Source organism: Nomascus leucogenys, chromosome 16, assembly GCF_006542625.1.
Source record: "Nomascus leucogenys isolate Asia chromosome 16, Asia_NLE_v1, whole genome shotgun sequence".
NCBI classification, from domain to species: Eukaryota; Metazoa; Chordata; class Mammalia; order Primates; family Hylobatidae; genus Nomascus; species Nomascus leucogenys.
Window position 1 is genome coordinate 70,896,451 of NC_044396.1, and position 19,522 is coordinate 70,915,972.

Sequence of the window (19,522 nt, forward strand, 5' to 3'; positions counted from 1 at the left end):
ACTTGCTCAAGTTCACTAAAAAATAATTATCAGGGCTGAGGTTAGGATATATCTGCCACTAGTGTTACTATATAACGTGAATACAAACTTGGTTCTTGATTAATATTTCTATTCTTTATGACCAGTCACTTGTCTGATATTACACTCTCCCTCCATACCTAATTCCAGCTTCATTCAACTCCAGGAGCTCTCTCTTCACACAACCTGTCTACTTTTATATTTTACTTTAGCACTTGTCATCATCTAATGTGAAATATCCTATTTCATCAATTCTAAGATGCCCATTTATTCATATTTTTACATCTCTAAAGTTAGGATGCATTAAGACATCAATGGCATAGAAGAGTTTGAAATATCTTTTTCATAGTCTACACATAAAAACAACAGAGCATGCTTGAATTGATAGCTCTAAAATTCCTCAAATATGTAGTATTTTATTTATGTTATATTGCTTTTTTTTCCTGTCTTTCCACAGAGTATAAGCTCCAAGAGGTTAGGGCTTTTGTCTGCCTTTTTCACCTTTGTATTCCCTATCACATGGAATGTTGTTGAACAAATTAATAACTGGATAGTTACAGAGTGACTACTACATGTTGTAAGCTGTGTGAGGTGCTGGACATGGAGTGAGCAATGAAATGGATATGAGCCTTGCCCTCCTTGGGGGGATGCATGTTGAACAAACAGAAAGACAAATGAATACATACACCAATGTGCAATTTAATGTGGGGAGATGGAAAAAGTGAAGATATTAAAAGTGCTATGGAGCAAATAAATGGGGACTGAGGTGTTTTCCAAATTTCTATTAAAAAGTCAGGGAGGACCTCTTTAAGGAAATGACATCAAAGCTGACACCAGGGGGATGAAAGTAGTAAGTCTAGGAAGCCAGACTATTTTGTTGCCTGGCACACCTAATAGCCAATCTTGACCATCCTATTCCAAAATATTTTCTACCTTCTTGCCACAATGTCTGACACTTGTATCTGCATGCACTTTTAATTATATTTTTGCAGATGTCCTTTGTATCCACCTAGATGACAAATATATTGATCCCTTCTCATAGAATAGAGCACTAAATTAGGAGACAGTAGGCCTGGGTGGTAGTTCCAACTTTGCTCCTCCTTTACAAATTGAGGAAGTTAGATAAACTCTCCAGTCCTCAGTATCTTGCCTGTACAATTAAGTTACATTAGAGAATCTCTAAGGTGTCAATGAGCTTTAACATTTAAATTCTGTATTATTAGTCCACTTTAACAAACAGTTTTGAGGAACTACTATGTACTAAGCTGGTAAAGTTTCTGTAGGGCACTGAAGAAATTAAGATGAAAGAAAAGGGAAGGATATGACCTGTTTATTTAAGGTGCTTATGATCTTGAGAAGGATACTGATATTTTGATGACTTCAATATAATGTAGCATAGAATCTCCTCTGCTTCTGAATTTTCAACTATTATAATTGTCTTTCCAAGGAGTGAACAAAGTCAGCCCTGTACCCTGAACTTCTAAGTAAAGACATTTAACTCTGCTTGCCACCAACAGATGGTACAAGTGGTCACATCGACTAGACACTGTTGCATACGTTTTAGAACTAATAGATGAGAGGCAGGTCTGATAACCTAAGTTATTTGTAGGAGAATAAGTGTAAGCTGGGGTAACATGGGAATTGAAAGCAAAGGGTCACTTTGTTCCACGTAGGTGAAGGTGGCAGTGCTGTAGGGAGGTCAAAGAGAGAGACTTCATAGGGCATTGATGTCAGCTGAATGTTGAGGGAAGAGAATGGATTAACCAGATATCTTTCTTGGGATACTTTCAACTTCAAAATACAACCCAACTAAAGTTGGATTTGATAAGAAGTGCAATGACTGTTCTATTATTTAAGACTATTCTATTATTATAAGATACAGATGTAGGGAAATTCTCTGTACTATAAGATACAGAGTCAGGGAAATCCCAAGCTCAAATGGAATCTCAATAGCTCAAAATATCATAGAGAACTCAGGCTCTTTCTACCTTTCTTTTGTCACCTAAAAATGTTGGGTTTTGTCCTTAAGTTTTTCCCTAGTGGTTGCAAGATGACTGTCAAATCTCTTGGCATAGTACTTTTTACACTTTATTTTTTAAAAGGCTCAAAGGTGGCAACTTTTCTCAAAATTATCTTTACCAAAAAGAACCATGCTCTTCTTGCCACATTTTCCCCATTTCTCACCCCAGTCTTGACAAGATTCCTGGTAGGTTCTGGCGACCAGGGCTGAGCCACACACCCAGGCTCTAAATGCAAAGGAGGTTGGGAAAGTGTGTGCCTGGCATTTCCAGTCTCCATATGAGATGGTAGAGTCTGTCTGCTAGGAGGAAGTGTGGGTGCAAAGCCGGGAAGAAGTAAGTGGAGTGATTGCTGGGTAGGCCTCCAACATGGTCTTTCAAAACAAGAAAAGAAAAGGGGAGTTATTCATGGATCTCATGTTCAGGACCTGGCACAGTGCTTTCCTTTCTGCACTGCAGGCATTCAATTGATATTTTTTGATTATGGAATCATTATCATGGAAATAGAAAATCAATGTCAGGTCAGGCGAGTGAGTAGTGAAATTAATTATTCTTTCCAGGCCATGACTAGATGACAAAAAATTAATTCTGTTATTTGAATGGGTGGCTGTTGGTATTTCTAGTGAGGGGTTAAACTGAAATACTAATTCAGCATCAAGAGAAGTAGTGGTGGCATTTTTTTAAACCATGTCTAATTTGGCAATGGTTTTATAAACTAAAAGCAAATCAGGGGAAAATCTAAGTTAAATGGAAAAAGACTAGATCTTAGGAGATGAAAGTTTACTGAAAATACCAGGTGGAGGGCTTTAATGGAAACAATAGAGTTTAAAATGGTCCCAAGAATATGGAAAAAAATTTAGTAGATCCTTATAAAGTACTTACTGTTTGTTGATTATACATGGAAACTCACAAGAAGGAAGCAAAAGAGGATATCATATTAGTTCATTTTTTAAAAAATCAACTATATACAAAGCAGACATTAACATTTTTTGGAAAAATTTCCTTTGCCTTTTCCACAACTACAAACAAAACAGAAAGCTGTGAAGTTTTTTTTTCCTACTGTAACAACAACGAAATGAATATTACATTCAGAAAGAAGAAATGAGTCTTTCAGAAGGGGTGAATTATTTTAAATAATTTGTATGAAGTAATGCAAGGAGATTTCAGTAACAGTATGAACTTGTCATAGCACACTGATCCTTTGAAATATCTTTTCTCCATGTCTTTTAAGCCTGTCAAGTCCTTTTGCAGAACTGTGAGAGCTTGCCTAAAGAGTTGAAAACAATACAGATGAATAAAAGTTATAGATTAATTCCCACTGCTCTTTCTTGGATGAAAATGTTCCATGTTTTTTTTTTAAATGACTGGGACTATTTAACTCCAACCATAATGTATTTTCTGTGGTTTCTTAATTTGGAATTTTACTCTTCAGCTCCATTTCATCCTGTCTTTCTTCTTATTGAATGCCAAGGCATACCGTAACACAGGAAAAGGGGCCACGAAGGATCACAGGAGGTTGGCTTACATTTAAGCCTTTCTAATTTCATAGCATCTGCTGTGATGTGTCAAGCCAGGTACCATATTTCTATTGTAAATCAGTCTTTCCTCCTGGACTAGATCCACAATCTTTTTGGAGTTATTATGTACTTTTGTTGATCAACTTTTTAAACATCACTTAGAGTCCCTAGATTGCTCCAATTCCTTAAAGATAATAATGCAGTTTCTGCACCTCTTTCAGTATTTATTAAGACACAGGGAAATGGTTTTACCCCAGGAATCCGTATTAGAGTAACACAGGGAGATTTTATATCTATACCGGGTCTACTTGGCTTGGCATGCCAAATTAAAATCTCTAGGGTAGGGGTCTGGCAAAAGTGTTTGGAAACACTTGATTTATTCTGATGTACAAGTCTGGTTCAGAACCATTGGCATATTTGAAATCATAAATTTACCAACAGAAAAGAAAAGAAATGGAAAGAAAACCAAAGTCTGCATAGGCAGCTCTTGCCTCTAATATGCCACCTTCATAGTATGGTAATACTGAAAATTGACACAGTATAATGCTTAGGATACAAATGCCCTGGATTAATTTCCGCTCTGCTATGTCACCTGAATCAAAGTAAACTTGTAGCTGTTCTATGCCTTAGTTTACTTACTTGTATAATAAGTACAATAATAATGTCTGAAGTAATTTTGGAATCAAGTTATATATTATGTATAAGATTAAATACTTATAAAGTACCTTCTGACTGGCATAAATTAATTGCTCAAACAATATCAATTGTTATTTCAGGCTACTCAGAGGCTCAGATTGGAAGTTAAATAATATGTTTTATTAGAAAATAACATAAATAATTGTAAACAAAGAAATTTTGTTTAGTAGCTGGAACATTCAGAAACCTAAGATCCATATGGGATTTTGTTTTAGGTCCTTGGTATTATAAATGTTAAATCCATGTTTTCATTAATCATATTAGCATTGAGAATGCCACAGCCGTCCCCTTTAATGGCAGTAAAACCCTAAAGTATCACAACATGACAGAAATTACTGGGGTGGATAATTAAGGATGGTGTTATTTCCTGCAGCCTAGGGGTATTTTGGACTGGATTATCCAATAAGAAGATTAAGAATGCATTTAGTGCAAGAAGAGGACATGACAAGAAAATGACAGTTGTTTAAATGAAATTATTCAATATAGATATTTCAAAAATGCATTTAATTCATCATCAAAATAAAATTAGATATTTGTTTTAGCTATTTATATTTTGTGTTGAGTTTTTTTTTTTTTTAATACAAGTAAGAGTAGGACACAAAATGTTTTTTCAGTTCTTGGGGGTCTCTGATGGTTTTTAGTCTGGGCCTGATTCCGATTCACTTCTAGGAATTCTGAGTGTGAATTCCTTGTAAGCAATTTCTTTAGACAGTGTTTTCTTGCAGTGATGTCATTTGGGAGTGAAGTTAGTAGAAACTCTGTAACTAAAATCTTTGCTCTTATCCCTAAATGTATGGCATAGATGCTAAACCATCTGGTTATGCAATAGACAGGAGTCACCTGACAAAATTTCTCTTTCAGCAACTCTGATTTGCCATAGAACTCCTTTACTAATTTTATAATAGAGTGTAAGCTCCACAGCAACAGGACCAGGCACTCTCCATAGTCCCTAGGCTCCACATCAGCAGTGGGAGCATCCCAGAATTTCAGAATCAAAGGAGTCTTTATATATATACACATATATATGTGTATATATATATATATGTGTGTATACACATATATATGTGTATACACATATATATGTGTATATATATATATATGTGTATACACATATATATGTGTATATATATATATGTGTATACACATATATATGTGTATATATATATATATGTGTATACACACACACACACATTAAATTCTGGGGTACATGTGCAGAATGTGCAGGTTTGTTACATAGTTATACATGTGCCATGGTGGTTTACTGCACCCATCAACCCGTCATCTGCGTTAGGTATTACTCCTAATGCTATCCCTCCCTGGCCCCCTACCCCCAACAGGCCCCAGTGTGTCATGTTCCCCTCCCTGTGTCCATGTGTTCTCATTGTTCAACTCCTACTTATGAGTGAGAACACGCGGTGTTTGGTTTTCTGCTCTTGTGTTAGTTTCCTGAGAATGAATGGTTTTGAACGAATACTGTTCCCTCAAAGATGTCCACATTCTAATACCAGAAACCATGAATGTGTTAACTTACATAGCAAAAGAGGTTTCACATAATTGATTACATTAAGGATCTTAAGTTAGAGGCATTATCCTGAATTATCTGGCAGGCTCAATTCAATTACAAGGATCTCTGTAAGAGGAAGGCAAGAGGATCAGTCACTAGAAGGAATTGTGACAATGGAAGTAGAGTTTGGAGATATGGGGTCAAGAGCCAAGAAATGCCAACAACCTCTGGAAGCGAATAAAGGAGGGAACAGATTTTCCCCTGAAGTCTCCAGAAGGAACCAGCGCTGACAGTACTTTGTAGCCCCATAAGACTTATTTTGGACTTGTGGCCTCCAGAATGATAATAAATTCATGTTTGTTTAAGCCACTAGATGTGTGATAATATTGCAGCAAACATAGGCAACTAATGGAGACACATGGATCATTAAATTGAATCTCCTCATTTTTGATTAAGTGATATAAGGCCCAGAGAGTTTGGGTGTGCATTTATTCACTCATTCAACAATTTATTCAGTTGCTAACATCTGCCAGGCACTGTTAGCAGTAAACATCTGATCTATACTACGCCTTTTTCTGAATCTTTCCTTCAGGACCTTGGGAATTAGAATCTGGAATGGAGAGTCCCCCAGAAGCAAGATTGTTTGGAGCTGGTGAATTCTAATGGTGGTACACCCAATCCCCAGGGCTGTACTCTTTCCATTTCCTTCCAGAGGCTGGATAATTGGCTTCTTTCTTTTTGTTTTTTTTTTAAATTCAGCTCCTTATAATAAATTCCTTCATTTATGCAAGTTAGATAGAGTGGGTTTCTGTATTTATTATACCCACTGTAGCAAATTATCTAAATAATCGGTTAATGGTGTCCTCTGATCACTTCAAAGGTTTATGAGAGTTTTAGATCAATGATTTCTTTTTACAAAGGGCATTTTATTCCACAGAAATAATTGGCAGGTCACTAACCAACTGATGTTGTCATCCCCAACAAACCAAGTCCACACCCTCATTTCAGCATTTGGGAAACATTTTTCTCTGTCTATGTGGAAAGAAGAATGTGAGCCACAGACTGCATTTGCAATCCTCTAATGTCTGAGCTGCTAAAATATGTTATGGATAGAATCGTTTTATTATAAATATGAATTTCTTAATAATTTCAATGAGCATTACCTATCATCTAAAAATAAGAAGATTGTTTTTATTGGATAACTTTTAAAAATAGCTAAGGAAGGGGTGATGGCAGATGTATCTTGAGTTTAATAAGTAGCCATAATCCTATTTAAGGAGTAGCAAATTATTGTAAGAAAGAGGAAGGAGAAATCAGAGAGCAGAGCCCGCCTGCATGGGCACAGGTCTGTGGGGGTACATTCAATGACTCCACAAATAGGCTCTCGATGACTCTAGTTCCAGACACACTTGAGACTTTACTCTGTCTCTCTCTTTCTGACTTTGACAGTCTCTGATAGTAGCAAGAGTCAACAGGTTGGTAAAAAGATTAAAACTGAATCCAGGTTCCACTATTTGATTTCCTTGATCAACTTAACTCTAAATGGTAGTATTGACATCTATTTTCTAGGTGGTATTCAAAGAATCAAATGAGATCATATCTGTCAAGTATTTAGCAGTGTCTGATGCATAGTGGAATCTCAATATATTTTTATGCCTTTTTTTTTTTTCAAATGCAAGTGTGACTAAGAACATGCTTTTGCTTTTGTATCTCTGGGAGATCATTAGAAAGCATTGTGGCTCTTTGAATGATATAATACCCTTTCACACACATCATACTTTTTTGTCATACCAATAATTTAGTGAGTAAGTACTATAATTATGTCCATTTTATAGATAAGGAACATGAGGCTGAAAGAGATTAGGCAACTTGATCAATGAGCACAAGCATAATACTTGTCACAAATATGACTTGCACTCAAGTCATTAGAATCAGCCCCTTCATTTTACAGTCCGTGCTTTTTCTTTGAAATTTACAAGGAGGCTGTCTTTGTAATGGCCAAAGATCAAGCCAGGTTAGGACTATCTCTGTCTACTAGTCTTCCTATTTTCACTGTCAGTAAAAACACACGACTTAAGGTCAACCCTAGGTATACTGGATCTTCACCAAGGAAGGGGGAGTTGGGTTAGTGTTAATTTGAGTGTGGCCTCCTCATTATGTAGGAGGGGGAAACCATATTTTAATCTTGGTGGGGTTTCAGACAAGCAACCAAAAGGAGAAGAAAAAAAACTGTGCTTGCTATCTTTCCATCCTTCACTCCCAAACCCAACCCCATCCTTGGCATGCTAGTTGGCATAGACTACACTCTTCCTTGCAAGGTCACCTCTGGATGATTGAGTTTCTATGCTGAAAGTCATAAGTTGCTTTAAGTAACCATATCATCTCAGTTTTTGGAAGGTAGCAGGGGGAATTAGGAGTGGTAACACACTCAGGGTACCACACACCATTGAAAACAATAGCTTATTAAATCTTCCTCAATTTAGCCTAATTTTTTAATGGGAAAATGAGTGATAAAATAGGTAGCTCCAAATAGTTCTAGGAAGACCTACCCTAGGTAGGTAATGGCTGTTTATATCCGTTTCTTTCCTTGTCTCCAAATCAAATTGCACAGTGTCCTTTTATGACTGTTTTCTCTTTCAAGGGTATGCTATGCAGTCATTTTAATCTGGTTTTCTTTATACATAAAAAAATGTTGAAGTCTGGTTATGTGGACATTGTGAGGAATATTTAATACACAACCTCATAAAGGAGTCTAGTTGGATTTCAGAGGTAGCAGAAGATAATATAGTGAGAGTAGTGTAGTGGTGTCAGATCACTTGGCTAAAAATTTCAGTTTTACCACCTGCTAACTATTTGATCCCAGTTTGCTTAAACTGTTTTTACTTCGGTAGAATCAGCAGCATTGTATCGGGAGCTTTTGACAGCTCTGTGCCACACTCCTACCTGCAACCAGACTTCTGACCTCTATCATTTTAAGATTAATTCATACTTTACTGCTTCCCACTCCTACTCCAAGCTCATCCCCTTATTAGTTTGAGTCAAACTGAATGAATCTGTTTGCTGCTAACATCTATGTGGCTTCTTCCTAAACTTTTTCTTAGAAACTAGCACCTAGTGTGATTTGAAACTTTTAATTTTTCTCTTGATGGTCATATGTGCCTTGAGTAAAAAAAGTTATGTTGGGCTTATAACCAAATTTCTGATCCTGCCATTCATTTATTCGTGTAACTTCATTTCCACCAGCCTAGGTCTCTAGAAGGAAGCAGAGACCCTGAGCAATGGAATTTAAGGGCTTACCTGTAACGACTTCTGGTTTTACTCCATTCTTGGCTCCGAGAGCTACTTCCATGTTCTTCTTGCTCCTTTGCCTTCTAGGGCTGTGGGTACCTGCTCTTACCATCTCCCAGGGAGAATGTGAGAGTAAGTCATGTGGTTTCCAAATTTGTATATCCAACCTGGCCTTCCCACCTGAACTCTAAATGTAATGACTACTTGGGAATGCCTGATAGGAGTCTCAAACTTGTCAATCCAAGGTAGAACTCCAATTTCGAACCTGTATACTCACCTCCCCCTAAAAAGTAAAACAAACTGACAAAATTATCTCCTAGTCTTCCCCAGTAACCTGAGTTGCTCTGGCTAAGAAGCTCAGCACCACCCTTGACTTCTTACTTTCTCCCATAGTTCACATTCAATACATCTGCAAAACTATGAGCTCTGCCTTTAAAATCCATCTACCTTCTAGCATAATCATTACTGTACCCCTACTCCAGGTGTATTAGTTCATTCTCACGCTGCTGATAAAGACATACCTGAGACTGAGTAATTTATAAAGCAAAGAGGCTTAATTGACTCACAGTTCAGCATGGCTAGAGAGGCCTCAAGAAACTTACAATTATGGCAGAAAGGGAAGCTAACATGTTTTTCTTCACATGACAGCAGCAAGAAGAGCTGAGCAAAAGAGAGAAAGGCCCCTTTTAAAACCATCAGATCTGGTGAGAACTCACTCACTATCAGAACAGCAGCATGGGGGTAACCACACCCATGATTCAATTACCTCCCATTTGGTCCCTCCCATGACATGTGGGGATTATGGGAACTTCAATTCAAGATGAGATTCGGGTGAGGACACAGCCAACCATATCACCAGGTAACTGAAACTTCTCACCAGAATCATGGCTTGAGCTTCCTAACTGTTCTCTCAGCTTCTGCCTTTATCCCATTTTAGTTATATATTAATGCATAATAGTTCACCACAATATTAGCAGCTTAAAACATCATACATTTATTATCTTGTAACTTCTATGAGTCAGGAGTCTTGGCACAGCTTCTCTCAGGGTCTCCTATAAGACTGCAATCAAAGTGTGACCTGGGGCTAAGGTTTTATCTGAAGGCATGACTGGGGAAAGATTCACTTCTAAGCTCACAAGATTCACTTCCTCAAAGGCTGTGGGCCCGAAAGGGTCTCAGTTCCTTTTTGGCTGTTGGTCGGAGGCTACCCTCACTTCTTTACCATGTACATTTCTCCACTGTGGCTTTCTTGCTTCATCAAAGTACACAAGCCAAAAAGACAAGAGAATCTACTAGCAAGACAGAAGTTACAGTCTCATGCAACCTAATCACAGAAGCGACATCCCATTACATTTACCACATTTTATTGGTTGTAAGCAGATCATAGATCTTGCTCACACTAAGTGGAAGGCATTAAACAAGAGCATGAGTAGCAAGAGGCAGGAATCATTGAGAAGTTGCCTACTACATTCTCTTACTCTTTTTTGTTCATGTAGCAGTTGGAGAAATCCTTTAAAGCATGAGTCAGGTCATGCCATACGTGTATTCCAAACCTTCCAGCTATTACATATTTAACTCACAATAGACTCCAAATTCTTCACAATATCCTGGCACCATCCCCGTCTCAACTTATATTACTCTTCCAATACTCACTTTGGTCTGGAAGTACTGACTTTCTTCTTTTTTTTTTTTATTATTGTACTTTAAGTTTTAGGGTACATGTGCACAATGTGCAGGTTTGTTACATATGTATCCATGTGCCATGTTGGTGTGCTGCACCCATTAACTCGTCATTTAGCATTAGGTGTATCTCCTAATGCTATCCCTCCCTGCCGCCACAACAGTCCCTGGAATGTGATGTTCCCCTTCCTGTGTCCATGTGTTCTCATTGTTCAATTCCCACCTATGAGTGAGAACATGTGGTGTTTGGTTTTTCTTCTTATTCCTCAAACCCACCTGGCCCTGTCCCATTTCAGGACCTTTGCAATGTAATTCACTCTGCATGGAGCCCTCTTGCCCCATGTACATTTATGGTCGGCCTTTCATTTAATCCAGGCTTTTGCTCCAATGTCACCTTTCTAAAAGGCCTTTCTAGACTATGCTATCTAAAACAGCAATTCCTTCCTTGCTTTCTGCCTCCTTACTCTTCTCTATTTTTATTTTTAGTATTATTTTAACTGCATAAAATATTATATACCATATTTAATTGTCTGGGGTTTTTTTCACCACTAAAAGGAAAGCTGGAGCAAAGACTGCCTATTTTATTCATGCAATACATGGAAACCGATTTGTTAAAATACAGGGGAAGTATGATAGGACAAATGTAAGCACTTAAGAAGTAGAAAAAGGGGAGTGCTGATTTCTTCTAATAATTATACTGTAATCATTCAAAAGGGTATACCAAAGTACTGTGCTCTTACCCTAAGGAAGACATGTGTTTTCCCTTAATTAAGATAAGAATTCCTTCAAGGACATTCAGTTACCTTTACTGCTGTCTTATCAAGCAACTTCGTGTCACTAACTCAGTTTTGTAATTGTCTTGTTCTGGGAACAACTGTAAATGGAGGGGTATTGGCATGAGGGTTTTGATGACTACAGTTGTTCATTCTCACTGTTCTCAATATCTCCCATGGTAATTAAATAAAGTGGCATTTCTCCTTAAATTTACGTAAACTTTTAAAGTCAAGATTCCAAATCTGAAAAGCCAAAGACTCAACTCTGCACTATGATGTTTTATCGAAGAAGTGGCAGCCATAATAAAACACATCTAAAAAAGTTTTCCAACCTTATCCATTACTATCATCTGGTATTCCAAGGAGGTCAAATTAGTTTAAATGCAATAATTGCAGGTCTTTCAAAGTAATCAAAATAAACTTAAAGTTTATGGTTTGTTGCTGGGGGAAAAAGGGAGACATTTATGTGGCATTGGCCAGGGAGTTTACTTTTAAAGGACAGATTTTCGTTTGATAAACTGCACAAAACAAAACAGAAATGCTGCAGAAATTTTTCTCTCAGTAGCTACTTAGTAAAGTCTAAACTGGACAACTTCCATGCCCTTCAGGGTTTCAGAAATACAAACAGGAAGTTAACATTTCCATAGCAATAATGATTCAGTAATAAAAGCTGAGGAGAAACAATAAAACAGAAGGTCAGGATGAAAGCAATTTACATTTTATTAACATCCTAACACTACATCAGAATAGATATTAAATATTTAAATGGAGTCAGAGTGTAATTACAAAAGCATCTGTAATCAAATAACTTTTTTTTGTTTGTTTTTAGGCATGGCTTTGCTCTGGTCTTGTGTTAAAGTGCAAACTTATACAGCATTTCTAAATTCCCTCAACTTATAAATTCTGCTATGTTATCTTATGGACAATTTTTGCAGACTAAGTTTCTTGTGTAAATATTCTTTTCAGGGAAAAGGCATATAACTCATTGTGTCATTCACTTCATTATTGTCAGACACTGTATATTTTAATGAATGTGATGAAATTCAGTTATTGGAAATGAGTCAAATGAATTATTTCAACACTCTTTTAGGCCAATAGGGAGACAGATTGTCCTTTAGGCATGGACAGATCCTATAACTGGTAAAGTATCTGGGTTTTCCAGTGGCTTGGATTATTCTTTTCCAAACTATTAATCTTGCCTTCTCTCTATTAGAGGAGAGAGGCGATTTCCTAAGAGAGTGATAAGATACTTCAACATTGTATAAGGAAGGAAGAACTGAATGTCAAGGAGAGAGAAAAGTGAACGTTCCAACCCTGAAGTAGAGGAAGAATGACCAGGTGATGGTGAACCACTGTTAAGAATAGAAGGAAAGAAGGTGGTGTTAATTCTGTAAACCACGAATTTCCTACTGTGACCTTGAGCTGACCAGGCTTCTGGGTCCTTCTGTCTTTGTCAGGTGTTGAGCTTATAAGGTAAATAAAGTAGCTAAGAATTGGGAAACTGATTCAAAAAATTTGGACACCCTCTCATTTTAAGGAGAATCTATCTTTCATCGATTATCTTTTGTTGTTTCAAAAATACATACCCAGTTTCTTTAAATGTTTGAAATACCTTAATGACAGTTTCTAAGCCTTTAACTCCTTTAAAAATGTGCTGACAGCCAGATAGTATCCAAATAAATTCTTGTTAACTATAATAACTATTTATCCTCTTTTATTTTCCCACTTCACTTCTAGCTATTGAAATATGGTTTTGATGTGGGAAATAACAGGTTTTGAACATTTAGTTGCAATCATGTACTTTGTAGTTTACACACAATACATAAAAAGTAACTCTAAGCCTGCATCCTAGTCCTAGAGTGTCTTCACTCAGTTGGGTTGACATATGTGTTTTAATATGCCACAGTACTGATGGGATTAAAGAGTAGTCTCCTTGTTTTAAGTAAATGCAAGCCTGACAGCCAGAGAAATTGTAATGTGACTTTCCTTTGACTATAGTTGAGATAAATTTATATACTTGTACTTAAAATATACAAATTACTTTTCCTAACATAGCCCTTAGGTTTTTAATACTAGCAAGTGCTGTACCAGTCTCACACTCCTGTGATTTTATTGTACTGAGCATCTACAGGAAATTGTGTAAGATATTGTGTAAATGGAATGCTGCCCTCTTATGGTTGCACAAATCCTTCCAGGGTCAAACATAAAGCCCCAGTCGCTAGTTAGGGTACTTAATAGAAAGATGTAAGAGCTAGAAGTCATAAAAAAACCCACACTGATTTTAAAAACTACAAAATGGATTCAATGGAGGATACTTGTACCAATTTCATATAAGTTGACAGGATAGAGCCAGAGATAAAATCAAGTTTATTGTTTCTTTCATTCTAATGCACATTTGAATATGATTTTTAACTTCTGGCTTCATAATTCAAGTATTTCAAGGGAAGTCACAAAACATCAATTTTATCAAAATAAGTTATAATAGGGTAATTACAGTAAGTCAATATGGTGTCACATTTCCTCAACCATTGAAGGACCTCTTCATTTTGTCAGATTACAAGTCTCAAATATCCAACCAAAATTTGAAAAGGTCTCAAATATCAAACTCAAAAATTTTCAATTTCCAGGACATTTTTTGCTTACATTTTCCTAAGATCATTCTTATTCTTGTTTATCATCTGGGAAGTCACAGTTGAATGCTTATCCAATATATGACAGCCTGTCAAACATTGGATAAAAGCTGTTTTTAATTTTTCCTTAAAAAACGTCTTCCAAGATAATTATTTGCATTTTTATTTGTTCTCTATGTAGTTTTAAAAATATATATATATATAAGTTCACATTACTGCAATTTATTTATTGAACATAAATCACCTTGTGTTATATATATGTATACACATATATGTATATGATTCTATATATATAGTTTTATATATTCTGATTGCTGAGGCAAAAGATATGTATTTGCATCTAAAATTTAGATAGACAGTGTTAATTGCTTCTGAAATAAGTATACCAATTTACCCTCCCACCAACAGCATACAAACGCCCATTTTGCCGTATGCTTATAAATACCAGATAAACCTCTCATGCATGCCTTTTAACTTTTCTGTCATATTTTCTATCACTTAGGCATTTTTAAAACTATGAATTTGGAAAATCATTCACATTTTACAAATCTAATTTACCAGTTCGTTGCTTATCTTCTAATTTTATTTATGGTGTTATTTGACACAGAGATGTTTTAAATTTAAGTAGTTTTCATGCCTTTGTTAAAGTAATTTACAAGATTTGCTCACAAAGTTTATATAAAATACTCAAATTTTCCTTTAGTGGCTTTGTGATCTATTTTATTGCCTTTATATTTAAATCTTTAATCTATTTGAAATGCATTTTATTATATGGTGTAAAGTAAGATAATTTGATATTTTTTCCAAATGGTTATTTTTCTAAGCATTTATGAAACAGCTCATTGAAACCCCACCATTTAGAACTGTCACTTTAAATCAAGTACCAAACCCTTATGTAAACTCAGACCTTTATTTGTTCTCTCTACTTTTTGGACATTTATTATTTTAATTGTATTACATGCATTGACATCCAATATTCCAGAAATTCCTCTTTTAATAGAGTGACTATTATAGGCATACAAATTTTTGACATTATTAAAATACAGTAAGGTAAACAATAATAATAATAATAATAACTTTCCACCTGGAATTAGCTGCTAACATTGTGGCATATTTGTTTTCAGGTTTTTTTTCAAATTACTCTGATATGTTTGTAAACATAAAACTGATATTTTGTAAATATGCTTGTTAAAAATAATTTAATCATTCCACAAATTACAAATAGGCAACCATCATCCCAATTTTCAAGAGCTAGAAATTGGGATCATTAACATTAGTTAAATGTCATTTCAAGTATTGTTCATGCCTATATAAATATACAAGAATGGATGCATGAACAGACAGAAATGCATTTATTAGAAATAAATGTGTCTGGAATAGCTTTCTAGCTTGAATTCTGTGAGGTTGCAGTCAAGCTGACAGCCAGACCATCCCATCCCATCAGACATCTCAAAATTTGATCAAATTGAAGAGTCCAATTTCAAGCTCACTCACATGCGTGTTGGCAGACTTCTGTTCCTCATGGGTTGTTGGACTGAGGGCCTCAGTTTCTTGTCCTTCATAAGGCTGCTCAGAACTTGGCAGCTTGCTTCCCTAGTGTGAGTAATCTGAGAGAGAGAGAGAGCCCAAGACAAAAGCCACAGTCTTCTTACAACTTAATTTCAGAAGTCATATAATTTCTGCCATATTTTATTAATTAGAAATGAGTCAATAAGGTTAGCCAACCATTAAGGATTACTCAAAGACATGGATACCAGGAAATAAACATCATTTGGGGATCTTTTTAGTACCATAAAACATTCTTTTTTTTTTTTTTTTGAGACAGAGTCTTGCTCTGTCCCCCAGGCTGGATTGCAATGGGGCGATCTCAGCTCACTGCAGCCTCCACCTCCTGGAGATTCTCATGCCTCAGCTTCCCAAGTAGCTGGAATTACAGGCAAACACCACCATGCCTGGCTAATTTTTGTATTTTTAGTAGAGATGAGGTTTCACCATGTTGGCCAGGGTGGTCTCGAACTCTTGACCTCAGGTGATCTCCCCGCCTCTGCCTCCCAAAGGGCTAGGATTACAGGTGTGAACCAACATTACAGGCATGCCCAACCCCATTAAACATTCTTTAAGCTGTAGTCTTATTTTTTTTTTTAATACCTGTCATCAAGTTAAGGACGTTCCATTATATTTGTAGTTTATTAAGAGTTGTTACAAGTAGCAATTGATTTTTTTAAAATAAAATTTTACTTCTACTCAGCTGATTTTATGTATTGTCTTAGCTTTCTTGAAGCATGTTGCTCAAGATAGTACCATTTTCCATATACTTAGAAATGAAATCTTTATTTATGATAAACTTTAGAAATACTTAGACACGTTCAAAAAATTCAGTTGACATATTGATTGTAGGAGTTTCATTTGTAGTTTAATATGTGAAAAAATATTGTCTTCCCATTATGAAAGTTGTATATTTTCCTATGGCTCAAGTGTGTGTTTTTTTGTTTTTGTTTTTTTTGGGGGGGTTGTTTGTTTTTACATCTAGGGCAAACTTTGTTGCTTTTTCATACTGACCCTGTGCATTTTTTGTCTAACTTACTTCAAGGTACCATGTATTTCTTTGCAATGTTAATAGAGGTAGTTTTCCTATATATATTTCCTAGCAGTGTTTGCCTACAGGGTCTTGTTAATTGGAGTAAAAGTGTAAATCAGGTGGTTATAAGACAATAGGGAGTGGTGGGGCCTGGCTAAGCTCTTCTGTGGGTTCCGCCTAAAAGTGACAAATTCAACTGAAACAAGCAAGCAATGAAACCAACACTGCAACAAACAAAACATATCTACACTCTTGGTTTAAAACAAACAAGAAAACAAACACTATGCTTTCTAAAATTATCTGTACAGTCACGGGCACCAAACTGAGATCTGTGATATTCTTTACATTACTGCAATTTGAATTTTGAGTTATGTTACTTCCCGATGTCTGTTATATTTCTCAATTTTTATTTTGTTTAAAAAAACTATCAATTTATCTAGTTATTTTACACTTTTAATGCTTTTAGGAATACTATACCCATTTTTATCTCCCAATGGTTATACTTAAATTTAATAAAATGTATATTTTATCCTAGATTTTTTTAAATAAATCGTGTGGTATATTTTCTAACCTTGGGTAAAAATGAGATGTTCTATAAAATTATATTCTGTTTGTTGTAGTAATTCTATTTCTTCAGGGGGCATTTCCATGAAGTCATTGAATTGTTATCCCTATTTGAAACTAAAGTTACTTTATATATCCAAAGATTAGTGTTTTACTTAACCTGATGGAATAGAGAAAACAAATTTTGTTCAGCAATTGAATCTGATATGGTCAGAGATGTTTGAATCCTGCTATTGATGTATTTTAGGCCCAGGTGATGGGATAAGAAAACATTTAAGATTGATTAAACCCCGTTGTCTCAGTTCTCTGGTGAGTTGCGAAGGATTTGCATGGAAACAATGACTTCCTGGAGGTCCTCCTAGTGTGATGAAGGGTTTGTGCCAGCTGAAGTTAGCTATTTGTTTCCTGACATATCTATTCTCCATATGACTCTGCCATGGCATCACCCCTGCTTTTTTTTTTTTTTTGACTTTATAAAAGACAGTTTTATTGTTAATTATTTACCTTAATAATTTCAGAAAGAAGAACAGACTAGCTCAGTCGGACATGATTGGCAGTTGGTAAAATCTGGGGAAGCTAATTGCTAAGGATTTAATTAGATTCTTTTAATACTTAGCTATCTAATGATTCACATATAATCTAGAATAAATGTATCATCTCCTTCCCTTTAACTTTAATACTACACCTACCTCCCTTCAATCTGGAAATATTTTCCTTAAATATGGTTTTCATAAGAACAAGTTCCCTCAAGAATATAGCCATGAGGACAGTGCACAAAAATACTCAAAATGAAACTCTATATGATAATTTGTCTAAAGAAACAAATCTTTCAAAATATTATCAAATAAATCCAGTTACAAATGCACTTGTTCATCTATGTGAATAGGTTCTGGTATAATAACTGAAAATGGCTGGCTGTTTACAAGATACACAAACAGGAACTGTGCACCTACCCCTCTAATGGCCCTCAGAAGCCCAAAATGTTCCAAGTGCTGTAGGCCAGAACATACAAGAATCAATCTTCATATTTTTCCTTCTGAAAAGCTGTCCCATAGTTAGGCTGGACTATGGGACTGTCTTGTTCACAAACAGAAATATTTCCTTTTCAGAAGGAAGCTGAATCCTTTTCCTGGTGGTTCATATTAACTGAGCTACAGTGGCATCAACTGGACCCAACTTCCTCTGGTTGTCAGTGTTAACAACCTGAGAGCCTGAGACCTTTTCCACAATTACCAGAACCTGGTCGGGATATTTTGCTCAGATCTTTGCGGATTCTGTGCATCTATGTTCCAGTGAGTGTTCTTCCTTGAACATCTACTCGATGATGGTGGTAAGAGGTGGAGCTGGCTCTTGGAGCTGTGGATCTCATTGCACCAACCACACCATCCTCTGGTTTATTTATCCAGCTAGCCACGCGGTTACAGCTTGGGTTGAACATTGCAGTCCATGATGCTTCTTGTGTCATCACGGTGCTCTTTGCCTGAAATGCTGGGAGAATGGAGATGTGTTCTACAATGAATAGCCTACATCTTTGCTGTTGCTTTGAGCCCTTGCTCTGAACTTATCAGTATTTTGGTGTTCCACAGAGTTAGAGTGAGATCCTTTTGATTTTTTCTTCTAATGAGCTTTTCCTTTGTTGACACCTCAACTGATCAGTTATTTCAATCCACTCTTGTGTCTACCGGAATGCATAAAATCCTTCCCCAATTTCAAAGGCTAGTATAGATTTTTACTTCTTTTGTTTATATTACTTTGATTCTTACATGAGACTTTGAAGGTTAGTGAAGATAGGGAGGAGTTACTTTTACAGTGTCAGTGTGATATGTTAAAACAGATATCACATGACATATTCTTCATGAACCCAGTCTGCTTCCCAGCAAACACATGAGCTTATTTTATGGAGGCTCATAGATACCTCTTAACAAAATCATCCAGAATAATTATTATGTGTTGAATTGTGTCCCTTCAAAAGATACATTGAAGTCCTAACCCTTGGAACTTGTGAATGGGACCTTATTTGGAAATAGGGCTCTTAAAGCTGTAATCAATCCAGAATCTATAAAGAATTTAAACAACTTCACATGGAAAAAACAACCCCATTAAAAAGTAGTTAAAGGATATGAACAGATACTTTTCAAAAGAAGACTTACATGCAGCCAACAAGCATATGAAAAAACTCTCAACAACACTAATCATTAGGTAAATGCAAATCAAAACCATGATGAGATACCATCTGACATCAGTCAGAATGGCTAT

General features: G+C 36.0%; 1 pseudogene; it reads right to left on the reverse strand.

Annotated features, from left to right (window-relative positions):
• Window positions 1-18,233: 18,233 nt before the first annotated feature.
• LOC100602787 lies at window positions 18,234-18,731 on the reverse strand (annotated as a pseudogene).
• Window positions 18,732-19,522: the final 791 nt, after the last annotated feature.